Source organism: Marmota marmota, unplaced genomic scaffold (assembly GCF_001458135.2).
Source record: "Marmota marmota marmota unplaced genomic scaffold, marMar, whole genome shotgun sequence".
NCBI classification, from domain to species: Eukaryota; Metazoa; Chordata; class Mammalia; order Rodentia; family Sciuridae; genus Marmota; species Marmota marmota.
The window spans coordinates 5,421,794-5,442,624 of record NW_026000138.1 but is presented as its reverse complement, the minus strand read 5'-3'; the positions used below and the strand labels follow the sequence as shown (position 1 = coordinate 5,442,624).

General features: G+C 49.9%; 1 long non-coding RNA gene across 1 annotated transcript; it reads right to left on the bottom strand.

Moving 5' to 3' along the window:
* Positions 1–3,037: 3,037 nt before the first annotated feature.
* On the bottom strand, positions 3,038–20,831 carry LOC125611246. Its single transcript, XR_007341403.1, has 2 exons — positions 20,701–20,831; positions 3,038–5,693 (listed from the first exon to the last, which is right to left on the bottom strand). It is a non-coding gene; the product is annotated as an uncharacterized LOC125611246 (long non-coding RNA).

The window sequence follows — 20,831 nt, the reverse complement described above, 5'->3', positions numbered from 1 at the left end:
TGGCTTGAATTTTAAAAGGACTTTATTTGGTTCCTGTAATAGTATGGACTTCAGGTACAGCTGGATTCAGGGGCTGGAGCAATGACCATGTCTCTCTTCCTTCTTCAGTTCTGTGTTCCTCCCAGACAGTTGGGTCCCATGTGGTGGTAAGATGACCCTCCCCCGCAACTCTATGCGTATATTGCGCTAGTTGAACGACCCCGGCACAGAGAGCTTCTGCCTCCCCAGAGTTCCAGAAAGTGTCCCATTTGTCTTCAGACCAATTACTTTGGCCTGTGGGAAGTGGAGTACCAGCCGGGCCCTGTCAGGTACGGAGCCCTGGAGGTGATGGTGGAGGGGATGGGAGGATGGAGTCAGCCCCTCAAAGTCACAGGAAAGTGGGGAAGGGGTGAGACTCCAAAGGAAAAGAGAAGATCTCTTATCTAAAAACACCTCCTCCTAAAAATCCTGCCACAACTCACCATTCTTAGGAAGAAACTAGAACCTGGCCTCTTGGTATGTCTCAGACCCCACAAATGCAGGTGAAAGTACTTCACCCAGTGTGACCTATTTGCCCAAAGCTGAGACTTTGAATTGTTGGGCAAGTTCTCAAACCTGTTGCCTGGGTCCTATCTCAGCAAACCCTTCCTTCCCCTGAGGGGTACTGAGGAATTCGAGAGGTGAGGTAAGTGTGTGGCTTTCTGCTCTGGGGATGGGGCGGGGACGGGGATCAGAGTGTGCAGGGTCCAGGGGTAGGGGATCTCCATCAATAGTGCAGCCAGATTGTCCCATGGACATTGAGAACCGACCCTCCAAAAGGAAATGAAAACACAAAGGACTTCGGCTAGAAGTGCACAACCAAGTTTTTAATAAAATCATTACAAATATGTACAAAGCATCTCCAAGGTATGAAATTCCTCTTACAAAAAGCACAACAAACCAACAACGTCAGAACCCAGAACGGAATGTCGCCAAGCTGATGGCCTCTCCAGCTGGGCCAGAAGCCCCACCTGGGTTCCAAATACCCTCACAGCCATCCCTGCCACACACACAGGCTCCTTGACATTCATAGTGCAAAAGATGGGGGGGGGGTAGCAGCGGGGAGTAGGGGGCCTGGGCAGAGGACAGGAGGGAGGTGAGAGAAGCTTCTCACAACCTCAGACAGGCCCTACTTGTGAGTCAGATGCTCTGGCCCTGGACCTCACTGAAAACAGGAACACAAAGGGTGGGGAATGAGTCAGTAAAATTCCACACTCACCCCTCTAGTCTCAAATGTCCCCAGGCATGACACTATACAGCAGGCCTATGTCAGATCCCCAGATTTCCTGCTAGGGCCACATGTGTTCTTGCCCTTGAACTAGCAGCACCACACAAAAAGGTCCAGAGTAGCAGAGCAGGTAGCTCATGGGCTTTGGGGTCACAGACCAAGCCAAGACTTGAGTCCCAGCTTGACTCAGCCATTCACTATGCAGGTGGCCTTAGGCTAAGTTGCACACCTGTCTGAGCTCCAGCTCCCTGGCTGTAGAATCTGCCAGAGGGGGTGTGAGGGATCGCAGAGGAAAGGTGCAGGAAGCACTTCACACAGTGCCTGGTAGTGGCAAAAGCTTCGCAAAGGAGAGCTCTGACTAGGATATAAAGCAGCCAGGACCAGTCTTCATGCTGGGAAACGAGTCAAGGTCGCCCGCTTCACTTGACCGCCTTCAGCTGGTAGCGTGGCGCACAGTAAATACTATAGAACAATCTGCCGGCAAAGCTTGGGGTCACAGTGGTGACCTGACAAATCTGTTTAAAAAAAAATTGTGGACCAGACTGGAAAGGGCGCTTCAAATGGCCTGGTTCCAGGCAGGACTGCCCTTGCAGGATCCGTAAGTCAGTCTTCCGAGGTGGAATTCTGCAACCTAACATACTGTAGATGCTCAAAAGTATGTGTTGAATGATTCAATTAAAATGTTAAAAATAAACTTTTGGCTTAAGTTTTAAAATTGACACGCTGACATCAACTTGCTCCCTCTGTGGAGCTTCTGATCAGCTTCTGTGGGACTCGGCCACAGTGTCTGGCCTGTCCCCTTTAACTTACTGACCGAGTGCTGACTCATTGCCTCAGGTTCACTTAAGGGAACTTTCAGAAAGGAAATTGGAATCCACAGAAGAACAAAGCCTATGGGCTGGTCCCTGCAGATTCTACCCCCAAGTGGATACTCAGAATGTCCACTGGGGTGCTGCAGTGTCCCCAAAAGATATTTGCATGGGAGGCGGGTACACTGGGACTCCCCCCAGTTCACGGGCAGGAAGAGTGATATGTTGTCACTGTCAGAAACGTGACAATAGAGTTAGAAGAACATGAGATCAGCTACATGAATTGTAAAATCAGTCACAGCTTCATTGTTCTGTGACAGCAATGTTTAAACCACCCTTTTTTCCCCCCTTTCATCAAAATAGAAAAGAAAACAAGACCCTTGGGAGAAATGGAGAAGTCCCCCATGTGCTAATGAAGGGATCCAGGTGGGGACAGGACTTGCCTTTAGGAGAGGGCCCCCAGCCTAGGACCACGGACAGCATCCAGCAGGGTCAGCAACGGGGGGGGGCTCGGGAGGGCTCCCCAAAGAATCCAATGCTCAAGGAACAGAAAATGGAACCTCAGATTTGAAACGAGCCTGGGGGAGGATGGGGTGACAAGAGAATCTGGAAGGTTGAAGTCCCATGGGGCTTCAGCCCCTATGGCCCCTGGACCCCCCGCCGTCTGAGACCAGGATGGAGGAGGTGTACGGCCCCTTGGCTCATTATGCAGCGAGCTACCTAAGCGATGATCTCAGAGGCCTCCCTCCGCTCTGCACGGACACACACACACACACACACACACACACACACGCACGCACACACACGCACTCACATTCACACACTGCTGTCTGCTGAAACCCGATATGAGGTCTTTTTTAAAATTTATTTCAAAGCCTCCCTCCCTCTCTCCCTTTCCCTCTCCTCACAGACGCTCTGCAGTGAAGCTAATCAAAATCAATGGCTCCTTGGCAGCCGGAGGAAAGGGGTGGGGGGGAGAACGGGAGGGCTGGTGCCAGCCTTCGCACACGGTGGAAATATTTCTTTCTCTTTTTTTTTTGTAGAAAACAAAACAAAACAAAACAAAATCCCATCCCACTATCTCATGCAATCCAAGTAATGCAACAGGAGAGACGGTGGAGACATTATAGACATATATATATCATGCTTCAATTTCCTAATACAAAGATCCATCAAGAAGTCAAATCTCATATAAAAACAAGCATTAAAAACAACCCCCTGTCAAAAATCGGGGCAGTGGAGAAGTGCACTCAAATTAATGATGTGCAAGAAAAGGCCAGGATTCAATAAAGACACCGGTTCTGATAATGCATGAGACTATGTACAAGGGACTTGGCTGTAAAGCTCCACGGGGGGCGGTGGGTGCCCCATTCTCTCAGCAATGTGGCTTCATTGAAATGGAAATCGCCCCAAATGCCTGCCCCTGCGTTTGGAGTCTGGGGTCCTCCAGGGGAAATGTGGTCAGCTAGTCTGGCAAGTCAGGGTCAGAAAAAAAAAAGGATCCTCTGACCTTTCACCCTTTTCCTGGATCTATGCAGGGTCAGTCTGTCCCCCTACTGAAGCCTTGAAGGTACAGCCTCAAAGAAGCAGAGAACCGGATGCACACAATTGTAGGAATGGAAACCATTCCCAGAAAAAAAGGAGAGAAAAAAAAAATGGGTGTGCTAGGATTCTTGTCTCTGGCTGGGAAAGTCAGCAAACACAAGCAGAAACTCTTTCCTACCATTCCAGGGAACCTGCCCCTCTCTAAGTTCCCGGCTGGATGGGGATGTCCCCTTCTATCCTCTGCAGCCCTTCCTGCTCTAGGGTCCCCTGCAAGCCTCTGCTGGGGGAAGGTTGGAGTGATGAGAGAAACAAGTGTTCCAGAAACCAGCCTGCTTGCTTTGCATTGCGAGTGTAGCGCTGGTGTGTGTGTGTGTGTGTGTGTGTGAGCTTCCTGCACCTTCAGCCATTCTGAACCGCATTTTTCTTTAAAGGGCTATTTAGAAAAGCATAAGGCATGAGTTTAAAAAAAAAAATCAGAAGAAAGAAACCCAGCTCTCTGCTTGCAGGTCGTGCTGTGTAAAGGACCCGGTAGTAACCTTCAGCCAGGCATATGGGGGGGGGGTCACTCCAGTCCCATGTACCTTAACGACTATGGATCCCGGCACTGGCTCCTTAGAACTGCAGGGGTGTCTGCCAATCAGCCCATGGGAGCCCCATCTCTAGGCACTGGGCAGTGACCTGCAAATCCAGCCTTGGAGAGTGACTGAGTCTGCGGGCAGGAACCTTCACCTCATCATTAGCCAGGACAAGTACAGGGCAGGTGAGGGGCAGGGAGACCCTGCCTGCCTCAGGGAATAATACCTGGTTTTTTGCTGGATGTTTTTTTAAAAAATAAAAGACAAAAGGAATTGTGGCTCCCCAAAGAGTCTTTGCAGCCAAGTCTCAGTCCAGCACACATCTGTTTTTAGCCCTTCTAGAAACTTCTGAGAATAGTTAGCTTATCCAGGGGTGGGGGGAAGGAAATCAGGCCTCTGACAGTCAGTGAGATGCTGGTACATGTCATTTAAATGACCCACTCCCTCTCCCAATGTCCCTCGCTTATAAATCACCCCCAACCAGAAGTGTCGCCATTTCTTGGCTCTTAAATCCATAAAATCTAAGCCCTGGAATCCCCCTAGAGAGTGGGGGAGGCCAGGGGCTGAATTCCTAGGAGACTTCGGTGGGGGTGGAAGAGACAGCCACCAAGTGGCACCTGAGGCCAGCTTTCTGTCCTCCCAAGCAGGCAGTCATGAATGCAGCCCAGGCTTTGCCCTCAAGCAACTCTGGGCATTGGCTCCCACATGGAGAAAGAGACTCTCAGATGGCACTTTTACAACTCATGCCTTTGGGGGGGGGGGAGAAGAATCCAAACAGCAAAATAGAAATCTCTCTCGTGCCCTGGCCTTCCAGGTCTGTCTACAGAAGATCATGGAGATACCAGAAAGGACACACTTAGCACCTGCAAAATGGAAATAAAGCACCAGACACACCAGATTGGCAAGGAGCCGGGGGGGAAAACACATCCCATTTCTCTGGTTGTGACAGTGGGATCTTAGCGACCTATCTAGACAGGGACAGAGAGAGGCTAGGACGTGTCAAGAAAAGGAGGTATCCCAGACTGTCCCTACAAAACTGGCCCCAAGTCCTCACTTGCTTTGTCTAACCAACCCCATCATCATCTTTTCCCCCCGGGGTATTTGGTGAAGGCAGAGGCCAATTCCCACCAGTCTTTGCAAATTTCCTAGATACACAGAAGCAGGCATCTGTCTTCTGGTGCCCCAGACATGACCAAGTATCAGAGTTCACATCCGAGGTGTCCAAAGGGAGGGGACCACGTCCTAGACAAGGCATGCACTGATACGGAATATTCATATTTTTTTCTCTCTTTTTTTTTGTATATATAGAGCTATATCATAAATAGCATTGGGGTGTCTGTTTCTGCAGCTGGGCTTCCCAAGGGCGTCCCCAGTCCCGTCCCGTGTCCCGCTGCGCTCCAGATGCTCTCTTTATCTTCCTCTTCCTTCTCCAAGCGCCGACGGCGGCATGTCAAGCTCTGGGCTCCCCCTCAGGAAAATGGGAAGCAGCTTTCACCAAGGACGCAGGGTTACGCCAACCTGCAGAAATCAGAAGAATTGTATTTCGTCAGTGCAGACAGCTGCCGCCGGTGACTTCAGCACCGCGGGCCTCTGCACCGCGGGCCCCAGATGTCAGAGGGGGAGGGGAGCTGCTCCTTTGGAAGCTGGGATTTGGGAGGAAAGTCGTGTCCCCACCCCCATCCACCCACTAGAATCGCTGCCCACGTCGCAGCCTGAGGGAAACAGACGTTTGCATGTCCACATCCGGCTCTGTTTGCAGACCTGGGTATTTACATTGGCATCTTCTGAAATTTTAAAAAAAAAGAATCAAGAGCCACGATGCCATATTTTGCTTCACCTATTCACTACATAGATTCCTTCTCAAAGCAGAGCTGGGGACAGTCTCTGCCCTCTCATTCATCCCTTCCAAATCATGCCTGCCCCTGCTCTTGAGGGGCTCAGAGGCCGACAGGGAGCTGGGGGACAAACTGATAATACAGTCTTGTGTAAAGGACAGGGACCATATGGGGAGACATGAGCTATGAAAGACCAGGGGGCAGGCAGCTCATGAGAGAGAAGGGGAGTCAGAGAAGTCCCCCCATAGAAAAAGGCAGGCCCCTGCTGAGGATTGAAAGGTGTCGGGGAACTTATCCAGATAAGAAAATGAACACGCCAGGCAGGGCAGGAAAACCAGCACGTACCCAAGACCAGGGAAAATATATGGCCACAAGAACTTGCACACAGATGTTCATAGCAGCATTATGCATCATCTCCAAAAAACTGGAAACAACCCCAATGTCCGTCAACTAATGAATGGATAAACGCAATGTGGTCTATCCATGCAGAGGAATATTACTTGGCCATAAAAAAGGAATGAAGCATTACTGATACTTTCTCCAAGATGGATATGAACCTTAAAAACATCCTACCGAGTGAAAGAAGCTAGATACAGGAGAATAATTATTGTGTGATTCTATTTGTATGAAACGTCCACAACAGACAAATCTTTGCAGGCAGCCAGTAGAATGGTGGCTACTTAGGGCTGGGGTGAATGCTGATGGGTGTGGGATTTCTTTTAAGGGAATAGGAAATATCTGGAATTGATGGTGGGGATGGTGGCACCACTCTGTGAATACACTAAAAACTGACTTGGATGCCTTAAAATGGTGGATTTGGGGCTGGGGATGTGGCTTAGTGGTAGAGTATTTGCCTAACATGCATGAAGTCCTGGGTTCAATCCCTAGCACTGCCCCCCCCAAAAAAAATAGTAGATTTTTATGGTTACAAATTATCAGGGGAGATTTAAAAATGTCCCCCACACTACTCTTCAGCAGGTAGAATAAGTTCCATGTGAGTAACACAGACTGAGTGGGACAGGAAAGAAACAGAGAGCGGCCACTTGATTACTTCCAGGGTAGAAAAATTCCCCTAGTTGACTTGTACAGTTCTGTCCCAAGAAGTGCCTCTGGCCTCTGGCTTCCCACTGGGTTTGGCCAATAGAAGGCACAAGTGGGAGGTGAGATCCTGGCTGTTCGTTCCCTGACTCTCTTCGGTGGGTCACAGATTGGCCACAGCCCCTGCCAGCTCCAGGTCCTGTTCTGCAGAGAGATACCAGCTCCCCTCTGTCACCACCCTGGGGTGCTGCGTCATCTCTGCTGTTGTCCTAAACCCTGTGCACATCTTTCCCCTGGAACCCTTGCTAAACTCTCTGATGACTCCATTCGGGGACACCTCTACCTCTGACTTGGATACTGACTAATCCATCTGACTGCACGAAAGAGGTGAATCATACACACGTGGTTCCCACCACCGACATTAGCTGACAGTCACCAGGACTGGTGACCTCAGACCTCAGACCTGCTCAGGTGGAAGCAAAAGTCCTCCCAACCCGCCCCTTCTCAAACTCCCCTTCAACCTCTGGAGGACATGAGCACCACAGGACTCCTGCTTCCTGGGTAGCCACCTTCTATTTTCAAAGAACACTCAGGGACGTCAATTAGCACAATGGAGAGACACCTTTGACTTAGTTTATGAAAACTAGCTTTTGGGGCTGGGGTTGTGGCTCAGCAGTAGAGCGCTCGCCTTGCATGTGTGAGACTCTGGGTTCGATCCTCAGCACCACATAAAAATTAATAAGTGAAATAAGGGTATTTGTGTCCAACTACAACTAAAATAAATAAATAAATAAATAATTTTTAAAAACCTAGCTTTTGCCAGCCACCTAAAATTCTCAGTTGGTTTTCTAGCCACAAATCTATGGAATGAAAGTCAATGGAACCCTGAGGAGTATACTGCCTGAAGCCCAGCTACAGACAAAGGAGGGATGGAGGGAGCAAAGGAATGTTTATTGAGCAACTACTAAGAGCCACTGAGTATGGTGACTGGGTGCTAAGCATTGTTCTCTGCACTGGAGAAGACAGGTGTCTGCCCTCAATTTGCCTCCAGTCTTACCAGGGAAGACATAACAAGCCAGAGGCCAGTACTATAAATGACCAGAGTTGGCAGGTGTATGTACAGCCCAGAAGTCAGGAGGGGGTTGCATTCACCAGGGAAGGTTCAGAGAGGATGCAGGATTTGCATACATTTGAAGATACACATATGTATTTTTCTCCATATTTGGAAGAAGGAGGGGTCGTTCAGGTGGGGAAGGGACCAAGCAAGATGTGGGCAGAGAGAAGCATGGCTCAGAGGGCCATGGTGAGCAAGAACCTACATCAGAAAGTTGGAGGAACTGAAGTTGTGTTGGATATGTTCATTGAACACACATGATGAAAGGAAAATAACAATGGCCTCAGCAGAGGAGATAAACTATTTTTAAAGCTATGATCTACTACATTCCCCAAAGTAATGGTGTTTTCATACAAAGCTAGGTAAGACCAGAAATTGATTTCAATTTCCCAACCTGTAAGTCATTGAGCCTGCCGTGAATCTGGCCAAGTACTTCCTGGGTGTGTTAGTCACCTTTCTGTTACTATAACAAAATACCTGAGATAACCAACTCATAAAGAGGAAAGGTTTATCTTGGCTCACAGATTTACAGGGCTGATGGATTGGCCCCGTCACTTTGGGCCCGTGGCAAGGTGGGTAATGTGTGATGGAGCAAACCTGCTTGCCTCATGGTGGTCAGGAAGCAAAAGAGATAAAGAAGGGGTAGGGTCCCAGTGTCCCCTTCAAGGGCACACCTCTGATGACCAGAAAACCTCTCACTAGGCCTCACTTCTTAGAGGTTTCAGCACATCCCAACAGCACTGCTGACTGGGGATCAAGCCTTTAACACAATGGGGGACATGTATCCAAAACAGTCCTGGGCTGCTAAATGGACAGACTCTAGAACCCACTTACTGTAGGTCAGACGTGAGCCTAGGAAACACCCCGGCGTAGGAGCATACGTTCCCACACTGTGGACACCACGTAACATATTCCCACCAAGGTCTTTTGGAGGGATCTCGAGTTGCATACCCTAGGCCAGGGATCCAGCGCACAGAACTAGTCACATGAACGGGCACAGGAGGATCCCTGTAGCTTGATCTGCAACCACAGCAATTTGGAACAACCCATGAGGTCATCAGTAGCAGCCGAGATCCACAAGTTAAACATGTGCCATAGAAAGACACAGACCCACCGGAACGGCTGAGACAGGATGATGGCCGATTCTTTTTTTTTTTTTTTTTGGTGGTGGGGTGTGCCAGGGATTGAATTCAGGGGCACTCGACCACTGAGCCACATCCCCACATCCCCAGCCCTATTCTGTATCTTATTAGAGACAGGATCTCACTGAGTTGCTTAGCGCCTCACTAAATTGCTGAGGCTGGCTTTGGACTCATGATCCTCTTGCCTCAGCCTCCCAAGCCGCTGGGATGACAGGCGAGCACCACTGCATCTCGGCTGAAACTGTTTGTTAACCATCGAGTCTGCCAATCCCTGTGAGCCACTGCTCTGCTCCTGGGATATGTCCTTTCAAACTTGGCTCATAAAGAACTTTCTCAGATGCTGACTCACAAGCACAGCTCATCACTGGAGAGATTCATGAATTGTCTTGGGAAAATGTTCCTGTTTCCACTCTTCACCCACCATGTGGAAGGGGAGGGAGCACCGTGCACACCCCAGGTCCTGCCCCCTGGGCTGCAGCGATGAGGCTGTGTTACCTGGGAGGTCCCCCGCAGCCCCAGATGGGCAGGAGGCGCACCCCTCCCTCCTGCATCCAAGAAGACTCGGGACTCTTGGATTCCCTGCTAAGTGGCCCCATTTAAAATTTTTTTAAAATATCTTTTTTGCTCTTATTGTTATTTGCCCAAGTAGTAAATTACACATTCAGGCAACATAAAAGAATACCAAAGTCCCCTTTGCGCCCTCTCAAACCCCGCCCCCCGCCCAGAGGCAGCAGGTGTTTCTATGCATTTACAGACAGGGTGTCCTTTTCCCCTTCTCCTACCATGCTGTCCCCAGAGCCCAGGGCACAGTAGATGCTAAATTCAATACCTGCTGAGTGTCGGTGAGTGAGTGCACGAAGGAACACAGGTGGCCGCCCCCAGTTCTTTCATCTTTGGTTCCAGCAGGTTGACCTCAACGGGGCAGTTCCAGCATTCCCAGTGCCCAAGAACTGGGGGGCAAGCTGCCCGTGCAGACTGCACTAGTCCATGATGTCACTTTAGTAAGGGACACTCGTGCTGGCCAGTTAGGAAGCCAAGGAGACTGTGCTAAGGGGATTGAAAAAAGCAAATGACCTTTTGGGTGGTAGAGAAAGGAAGAGCCCCTTCAGCAGCCTCTGGAAGAAGTATTTGCTCCCCTTTGCCCAGCCCCCTGCTACCAGTAACTAGTTCTCAGTGCTACCCGTGAACAGAATTGATTCCTTGAAGTCTAGGGAGAGACTCAAGGACTCCGGGCTGCTACTCACTACAAAATCATGGCAGATGGGCCTTGAGTGTCAGACTAATTTGACTTTCACAGGAATTAGCCTTCAGAGTTGGGAAGAAGTAGCTCAGCCCAGCACGGAACCCAGTGGAATGGGTTTCAGATGCTCTGAAGAGGTCTGTAGAGGCTCTCCCGCCCACCTGCAGCCCCTGAGCATGCTCCTGCCTGGGTCCTGCGTTCTGCCTCTAGAAACCTTGCCTTTCGATTGCAAAGTTATCCAAACAAGAGTGCTCCCTGCAACCTGGTTTATGCTATTTAGAAAATGGGCCAAGCTCTGTGGTGCACGCCTATAATCCCAGTGGCTCAGGAGGCTAAGGAAGGAAGATCTTGAGTTCAAAGCCAGCCTCAGCAACTTAGCAAGGCACCTAGCAACTCAGGAAGACCCTTTCTCTAAGTAAAATATTTTAAAAGGGGGGTTGGGTGGGGATGTGGCTCAGTGGTTGAGCACCCCTGGGTTCAATCCTCAGTACCAAATATATATATATGAACATGAACAAGGATAAACAAAAGCTTTCTGTGTTGACATGGTACCATCTCAACAACCTGCTTCTACTGGAGGCAACAGCAGGAGAAACAGATGAAGTCATGTGCTTCAAATAGGATGCACGTGTGGGTGTGTGTATCAAGGAAGGTCTGGTAGGTGATCCCTGAAGTCAGGGGTCATGTAGGAAATGCACTGAGCCCCGTAAAATGCACCTGGGACACCAGAACGTTCGTCTCATCTAAGGGGGCCACTCATGTCCAGCCTGCCAGGGGAATGCAGACTCGAGAAAAACTGGAAATACAGGTTTCTACTTGAGACTGTCTGATTTTTAAGTATTGGAGGAAAAGAAAAGAAAAGAAAAACATGCAAGTCGAATACAACTCAAGCCACAGTCACCTGGGAAAGGACTGGTTTCAACCTCAGCCCTAAACGCTGGGACGCTCTTAGGGTCAGCTGGCTTTTAAGCCCTCCTTGGCACAAGCCTCAGGAGCTACCTCTGGGCCTCCGTTTCCCTGTCTGCAAGGTGAGGGGGGTGGGTTAGATGGGCCCTAATGTCTTACCTAACTCTAGCGATGTTTCTAGAACCGTGACCTTTTGGGGACACAGATCTTTTGAGAATTGAGCCCAAACCATGGTTTTTAATAGGCGGAAGAAGAGGAATATGTCATCAGTCAATTTTGTTGATATCATTTATGGGATTGCCCACATTCCTTCGTTCCATAGTTAGGGAATGCCTGCTCTGGGCCAGTCACCATGCCCCCAGACACGGGGACCCAGACAGGGACAAAACAGACATGATGGATTGCATCCTTACAGGACTTAGAGGCCTGTGCTGCCCAGGACGGGAGCCCTGACCTGGAGTAATGACCAAATAAGAAGACTGGGTCCCTCCAAGCCATGGTACACCACGCAGCTATTCGCCCAGCTGCTGGAGGGTCACAAATCACGGGGAGGCAGAAGTAGCATCTGCTTGAAGCAAGAGGCTCAGAGAAGCCCCTGGAGCTCCTGTCCATGCCATGAACATGGGCCCATGAGCGCCACTTAAAACCACAAAGGGACAACACACATCCTGAGCTGACCCTCAACATCCTCAGAACCCCTGTGACACAGCTCGCACCGCACTGACCCCATCGCAGCCCGCTTCCTGTGCACTGGGAGCTCACCGCCCAGTCACGGGAGTGGAAAGGGCCAGGTCTCGTGAAGCTGCTCCAGGTTCTCTATGACGAGACCCTCCCAATGCACTATCAGGATTCCCAGTCCCCAGGGGAGGAAACTGAGGCTCAGGAGGCAAAGGGACTTGCTAAAGGTCACACCACTCATAAATGGCAGATGGCAGCCGTATCTGATGGAGCATAAAATTGGGGTGAACAAAATAAACAGTTATCAGTGATTCAGTTTTCTGACTCCAGATTTAGGCCCCGTGGTCTGCCAACGGATAGTATTTTAAGTCGAGGAAAACAGAACCTCTTCTTGAATCCACCGCAGGGATCCACCCGCAAAGACACTCCCCTCAAAAGCCACTCGAAGTGCCTCCATCATCCGTCTGATGGCATCCTACAGGACTCAGTAAGTGCCAAGAGCTGGATTCGGGAATATCTCATAAACATGACTCCTGCTCCCCTGGTGACCAGAAGGCGGGGAATCTCTCCAAGCCGTGGTGACATTGCCCACTGAGACTTGGAGCCTTCCCCCAAAGCTGTGCTAGGAGTCCTCCACCTCGCATGCTGGCTAGAGGAGCAGTCCTGGAAGAACGTTCCACGGACACAGTTGAGAGAGTGACAGCCAGTTCAGGAGCCCAGCCAACAGGCCCGTTATGTACACAGGCCACAGCCACGGACGAGAGATGGCATGAATGACAGTGTGGGTCTAGAAAGCGCTTTTGAATCTTTACCACCATCTTATACTTTCTGGACAACCTTTGTAATGTAAGGACATTCACATTCTCTATCAAAGTGGCACTTGTGAGCATTTTTAGAAAAATCATCCAGGGGATATCTCATAAACATGACTCTTGCTGTGTACAGTTAGCCACAAGGAAGGCCTTCACCAGTCTAAATGCCCAAGAACAGTGGACATAAATGTTGTAATGGCCCAATAGTGCCACCTCTTATGAAGGGTGTCCAGAAAAAATATTTTGCTGTCAGACCCTCTGCTCAAAGCCAGACCTCCTTTCTCTGGAGACAGGACTACAATTTTCTTCTCTTCAACATTTTCTAAATAGTTGACCATGAACTTTTAACTTTTTTTGTAATCAAGAAAAAAGTCCCTGTAAAGAAAGAATATTACAGGAAGTTTTCCAGAGAAAACAGGCAGAACCCCGTGCCCCGGCAACTCCAACCAACCTTCTGAAAATTAAACATTTCTGAAAATATTCAGAAAAAAAAAAAACTGCATCTGTGCGAAACATACACAGACGTTTTTCTTATCAGTATTCCTAAGCAGCACAGTTAACAACTATTTGCATAGCATGGACATGGTGTTGGGTATTAGGAGTGATCTAGAATGACTTAAAGGACACAGGAGGATATGTGTAGGTTATGTATGAAGACTACACCGTTCTGTATAAGTGACTTGAGCACGTCTAGATGCTGGTCACCAAGGAGATCCAATGCCCTGCGGATACTGAGGGACCCTCTATACTGAAAAAGTCCGGTGCACACCTATAATCTGTAAAGTCAGTTTATGTGATAATGTATTTATCTATTTGCTAAAGTACTTATCCATTGTTTTAAATTAGAAAGAAATACACCTGTAGAGAGTGAGATAAAACCAATCGCTACAATTTTTTTTTTTTAAATTTGAATGCAGATCTTTATTAAAAGAATTCCAAATTGCCTGGGGGTAGAGCACTTGCTTAACATGTGGATGGCCCCAGGTTTCAGTCCCAGCACCACAAAAAAAGAGACAAGAGACATAAGTGCATAGACATCTTTTATTGATATGATTTCAAAGTAGAAATTGTTTCTCAAAAGAAAGTGTTTTTTTTTTTTTAATTAGTAGAAGTATGTTTTTGGTGCTGGGGATGGAACTCAGGGACTCGTACATGTAAGCACCTTTTGTACTACAGAGCTACACCCCAAGTCCAAGGTAATGTGATTATAAAAAGGTAGGGGAGGCAAACTGCTTCCAGGAAACTGCTTTCTCATGAAACATTTTCAAATTATCTAGCATATACCATTTAAATAATGCAAAATACAGCTGGGTGCTTGGAACACACCTGGAATCCCAGCAACTCGGGAGGCTGAGGCAGGAGGATCGTGAGTTCAAAGCCAGCCTTGGCAACTTACCAAGGTCCTAAGCAACTCAACGAGACTCTGTCTCTAAATAAAAAATTAAGAAGGGCTGGGGATGTGGTTCTGTGGTTGAGTGCCCCTGGGTTCAATGCCCAGTACCAAAATAAACAAATAAATAAAACAAAACACAGTATAATACAGTATTTATCCCACTTAACACTGCAACCTTCAGAGAACGAGCCCAGTAAAGCTGCAGACTAACGGATTTCCTGTTTGGTTCGTTAACTCGCCAACGTCTGCTTTGGGGATATGAGGGTTTCTAGGGAGCCTCTCTCAGCAATGGCGGTCCAGGAAGGTGAGTGGAGGAACCAGGGTCCCACAGTTCTCACCCAGCCTGAAAAGGGTGCACCATATTCCAAACTGCCTGGGGGTAGAGCACGTGCTTAACATGTGCTTAACATGTGTAGGCTTAAGGTAATAGAGTCCCAGGTAGACAGTCCCTGGTATCACCATCAGGTGGCAGTCAGAAAATCGCACCATGAAAGAGTCAAGTCGGGTCCAATGGGAAGCTCAGAAGCTCTTTGGTCTTTACACAAAGGCAAGGAATCTTTTGCTGTCAGACCCTCTGCTCAAAGCCAGACCTCCTTTCTCTGGAGACAAGACTACAATTTTCTTCTCTTCAACATTTTCTAAATAGTTGACCATGAACTTGTAATTTTTTGGTCATCAAGAAAAAAGTTCCTTTAAAAAAGAATATTACAGGAAGTTTTCCAGAGAAATGTAAGTCTCTGACTTAGGGAGCAAAGGATCATGGGAGCAGAGCGCTATGAGGCAGCCATCTTGGAGAAGCCCATTTTCTCCACGCGGGAAGGTTGAAGAGTGTCCTTCTTCTCTGGTCATCCAGTAGTAATCTAAGGAGACATTTTACTGACATGGGCCAAAACAGAGATTCCCCCTACTCAATAGCAGGGGCACCAGTTTAGGGCAGAAAAAATAAATAAATATTTTAAAAAATACACAATGTGAAGGCTCACCTCCAGGCTACTGGACTTGCTATTGTTCTAGAACATCTTTCTTCCAGTTCTAATCAAGGCCAGCTCCTCCTTGTTACCCAAGACCATTACTTCCCCAGTTCCTCCCCAAGGTGGTACTCACTCCCCCAGGACTCAGCAGGTACTCTACTACATTATCATCACAGATCACCTTTACAACCCTCAGTATTTCTTGAAATTATCTCTGTGTTATATTACATAATCCAAAGATGGCCACAACAGTATTTCCTGTCCCACATACTATTCTAGAACCTTGCTACTCTTCAAGGCCCGGAGTCTAATCCCTCCCCTTGAATCTGGCCTGGCTTATGACTTGCTTCTAACTAAAGTGACTTCCAAAGCTGTGTCAGGAAAGCAAAGCAGCTTTCACCTGGTTCCCCTCCCTGGTCACTTATTCTTGAAGTTCTGAATCACCATCTCAGAATCCAATCTTAAGGGCCACCATTCTGTGAGGGAGCCCAGACTATACGAGGCTCTGATTATCAGCACCAGCTGCCTCCCAGCAACAACAGCCAGACATGAAAATAAAGTTGCCACCCAGTCTCAAGTGCAGCCCCCAGTCATTCTGCAACGGGACGAGTCACACTATGGAACCCCTGACGATATGTCCTGACCAGATTCCCAGCCTATAGCATGTATGAGCATAATAAAATGACCCTTTGAAGCCCCTAAGTTTTGGAGTAATTCATTATATAATAGTAAACAGAACAAGCTTTATGTACTATTTATTTCTCTTTCCACTAAATTACATGGGCCATGGGAGCAGGGCTTCAATATCTTGTTCCTTTCTGTATCTACAGTGCCTTGCATACAGTAGGCACTCATTAACTAATAGTTGAGGGCTGGGGTATAGCTCAGTGGTGGAGCCCTTGCCTGGCATGCTGGAGCGCTCGGTCCCCAGCACTGCAATAATAATAGTTGACTATTCATAGTTGAGTAAGAGCAAGAAGCTGAATTGGGGGAAAAATAAGAATTATCTTAGGGCCAAGGATGTGGCTCAGTAGTAGAGCTTGTCTGTCATGCACAAGGCCCAGGGCTGGAGGGTGTCCATTCTATGCAGGGGGCAGGGACAGAAAACAGTCTTGCCTAGTTTCTGAGTGATTTTTTTTTTCCAGCACATAGTTGTGTACCAGTGACAAGGAAGTCACCAGGGGCTAGGGACACTATGGGGTAGCTCTAGGATCCCGTGAAACCCTATCACACAAGCACAAGTCGTTCCCTTTCTTGCCTCCCAAAGTAGATCAGAAAAGCTGACGTTTCAAAACCTAGAAGGAGCCATGGCCAAATCCACTCAGCCCACATCTAAGAGCGTATTTAATTGTCCCTCAGTGGGGGCTGTTTTTACATCCACAGCTCAGTCACTTGTGAACTTGAGGCCTCTCAGTGGGCAAGTGGATGATTCCAGACAGCAGCCATGTGGCAGAAAGGCTGCCACGGTCCTGCACATCTGGCCCCTTCCCGGGGGTGCCTCCCCTAACAGCTGTCCTCCTGCAGGCTGGCGCTCACCCCTGGCCAAGCAGAAGCCCAAGCTTTCAAGTGCTAAAAGTAATCCTGGCAGGGGTGCCGGGCTGGGAGGGAAGCCTGCGGGTCGTGCCTCCAGGTTTAACCACTTAATCCCCAAAGTACCTGCCAAGCACCAGTTAGCTTGTCTGGCTGGCGGGCCAGCCCTTCATTAATTCATTAAAGCAGACTCCTGCCGGGGCCATTATCTTCCTTGCCACTGACCACGTCTCCTCTGGGGCCACCGAGTCCCCCTTTCTCCTTTTCCCCAGGTCCCAAGGCAGGGTCTGCCTACTCCAGCCCCCTCTCCCAGGCAGATTCCTGGGCTCCATTCCCTCTCCCTTCCAGGGCTTCTCCCTCCCTCCCTCCCACGCCAGCACACTAGAAAGCCTCTTTTGTTCTTCTCCCAATCTTTGACCAGTGACTGGTTAAATCATACCCGTCCTGCTCCCAGCCTCCCCAGCCTGGGAGGACACTCCCCAGGCACCCTCAGAAAGGGAATCTCACAAGTGCAGGAATTCACCATGTACCCCCCCACACTCCCAGCTATCTTCTCTTTCCTGGCAGCCCCCAAGTCCTGTGGTAGGGGGCAGGTAAGGGGTCCTGCGGTCCCCAAAGACAGAAATCCCAATTCCAGTTTTCAATCAGGTGGACGCTCTCTGTCTCAGGTTCCCGCTTGAAGTCAGTAGGACTTCAAGCCTCAATTCAAGCCAAGCCGTGAACTAAGAACCAGGCTCTGTACTGGACACTTTTTAATGAGTGTTCTTGCATCGGCCAAAAAAACCCTGGAAGAGCACAGCTCTAGTTTACAGAGGGATTCAATGAAGCAATAGCTCTTTCCCAAGGCCACACTGCCAGCAAGCAACTGGGCAATTCCTTTTTTTCATTTTTATTTATTTATTTTTAAAGCAAAACTAGGGATCAACCTCAGGGCCTCTCAGCAGGGGCTCTACCACTAAGTGACACCCCCAGCCCTGGCTGGACACTTTAGTCCATTTGCTTCTGGTCCCTAAACCCGTGCTTTAAACCATTTTACCATCCTAACCTGTCTGGCACCTATACAGGACAGGAGGAATGGTGTGGAATCCCCAGCAATGACAGTGGTTAAATGTCGACTACTTTGGGAAAGGAACATGTGAAATGCAAAATGTACAGATGCTATTATTGTCCCCATTTTATGAATGGGAAAACTGAGTCTCTGAGATTTGTTTCTGTTTGTTGTTGTTTTTAATGATGGCTTCTGAGAACAGTGTCTCCGGCTCACAAAAGAGTCCAGAACAGGTATGTCGGACCTACTGATTCTGCAAATAGCTAAACTCACCCTTAAACCCAAGAGAATTGGAAGTAGTGGTTCCTGCCCTCTGTGGCAGATACAAGACTCCCTGAGGCATCCAGGTAGGGTGTGATGTCCCAACCTCTCCACCAGTATAGGGAAAGTGGAGAGAGCACCCTACATTGAGCACAGAAGTCAACAAATGGTCTTTCTTCCATGAATTTCTTTTCACTTCTACCTAATATACTGGACCTGGGAAAAGACTGAAAAAATTCAGCCTCAGTACCAGGAAGGCCAGAGTTGCACTCAGCCTGAGGTCGGGATGTAGGTGGAAGGGAGAGACCTGGAACCCAAAAATGGGGGGATTCCTGGACTCCGCCCCGGCAGGGGGTGATGTACAATCTACTGGTGTCTGAAGAGCGGGAGAGGGCAGCGCTGGAGGAAAGCCGGGTGGGGTCACGGCACTATAGGCAGGAGAACCCTGCAGGGTGTGGCTCCTGCAGACGCTGCAGCGGGGCACAGCAGGTGCTAGGGCAATCCAGAGATGGGTGTAGGGAGGACGTGGCCCAGAGTCAGGAAACAGCACGCAACTAACTGGCACAGAAACAGAGTGAGGATGGTCAAGTAGACTCCACCGCTACACTTACCTGCTGACCCTCGTACAACGCTACTCACTAGCGAAACTCCTTGTCACCCCTCCCCTGCAGCGTGGGCCGCAGTTTTCCAACTTCTCCACCGCGTCTGGGCGCACGCGAGCGCACGGGGCTCGCCCCGCAGCCTTCTCTTGGGTGACACCCACACCCCAATACTCATGAACACCCGCGTAGGCACACGGTCAGGCCCTGGCCGGAGTCCCCTGCCTCCTGGGTGGGGCGCCCGACTGCCAGCACCACCTGGTCCCTGAAAGTGAGCGCTTCTGAGATCCCACCTGTAACCCAAGAACCAAAGCCCCTTCCCCATTTCTGTTAGTCTCCTCCCCTCCCATCTTTCCTTCTCCTTTTTCCAGTTGTGACTTTTTCTTCAGACAACGTCTTCTTTTCTCCAGGTTCCGAACCTTCCTTTTCCTGGTCTCCTTGCCTGTTGCTTTTTCTTTTGCAAAATTACATGATTTGGCCTTCAAATCTGTCGCTCGGTTCCCTTTTTCTATTCCCCCTGCATAGGATCCAAAATGTTGGTCTGGGCCCTGGGATTCCGCGGCCCCAGTCTGGCCCTTCTGGCCTGAGGGGAGAAAGGCGAGGGGAAACGCGGATGGGAGCTCCGGCGCCCGGGAGCCGCGAGGAGAGCGGCCCAAAGCGCGCACTTCTCTTCGCCAGCGCCCGGGCTGCGCGGGCCCACGCGACATCTGTCGCCCGCGCTCCCGGCTCACACCCTGCGCACCCCCGCAGCTCCCCGGGCGTTGCCACCCCCCACGCTCCGGCTGCCGCCTCTCCCTGACGGGCGCAGACGCCCGAGCCTCGCCTGCGGGCGCCCCGCCAGCTTCCTAAGGTGTCTGTGCGCGTTGGGGATCAGCCCAGACCACAGAGCTGTGCATCCGTGGGCCGGGCATCCGGTGCTGCTGGCCATCTCACCTTTAATCTTCACCTTCTGCCCCTTGGCTCAACTAGGCTGGCTCAGTCTGATTCTCTCCACCCCCATTCTCTGCAGCGTTCCTCCCAACTCCAGAGCCTGGAAAGACGATCCTGAACACTTCTGCCCCCACCTCCCACCCCGCCAAGCCCTAGCACAGTGCCAGGCGCACAGCTAGTGCTCAATAACTGCCCCCACCCCAAGGGCCTGGTACAATTCTCTAACACCAAGCACACTGGACACTCAGTACCCACTTCCACCCCTGGCAAGTGCCTAGCCTAGATGCTCTCAAAACATCCCCACCCTGAACTGCAGAGTACCCAGAAGCTCAATAAATACTTTCTTATTAAAGCTACTTGGAGTTTCCCTAAGAACCTCATATTCCGTCCGACTTCCAGGGCCTCTCCTTATAGCAGCTACAACCGTCTGGTTACAGGTGGCCAAGCTCCTTAAATTGGACACCTCTCCAGAAAAGGAGCGACCACGTTAGCAGGGTGACGGAAAATTGCCAAGTGACACTTTCCAGGCACTGGAAAGGTGATTGAGAGTAGAAGTGATGGAGACAGGGCGACTTAGGAATGGCAGGGGGCTCTGAAGAGGGCAGAGATGTTGGAAGGGGCCTGGAGACCTGTTTTGAAACCCCAATACATAATAACACTTGGCGTGGCTTGTAATCATGTTCTTACAGCAAGTGCACTTTAGACTCGCATCGTGTGTATACTTGTGGGGCTGGTGGGAATTCTGGAGGCTTAAGTCCTCCTAAGGCCACCGCGCTAGAAAGAGTGGCAAGGTGCACTTAAGACCAAGAGATAGGGACAGAAACGGTGGACCTTACTTGTATGGACGGATGGGGACTAGGTAGGAGAGGGTGACGAAGATCCTTGTAAGAGAGAGAAAAGAGCAGAGGAAGAAAAAAGAGGGTAAGAGAAGAAAGCCCAACTTGCCATTCTCCCGCTCCCGGGCCAGGCCCGCGTATGCAGTGCCCAGTTGCCGCGCCCTGGCTCTGCTTGCTCGGTCGCTAGCGTACCTGTTGCTCGATCCGGCTGGGTCTCGGCTCTGGCCCCACCAAGAAGCCCCGCGTTCCTACAAGTTCCGCCTGCCGAGCAGCCAGGCCGCCAGCGCCGCCACCTGCGCGGCCGCGCACAGCCAGGGCCAGTA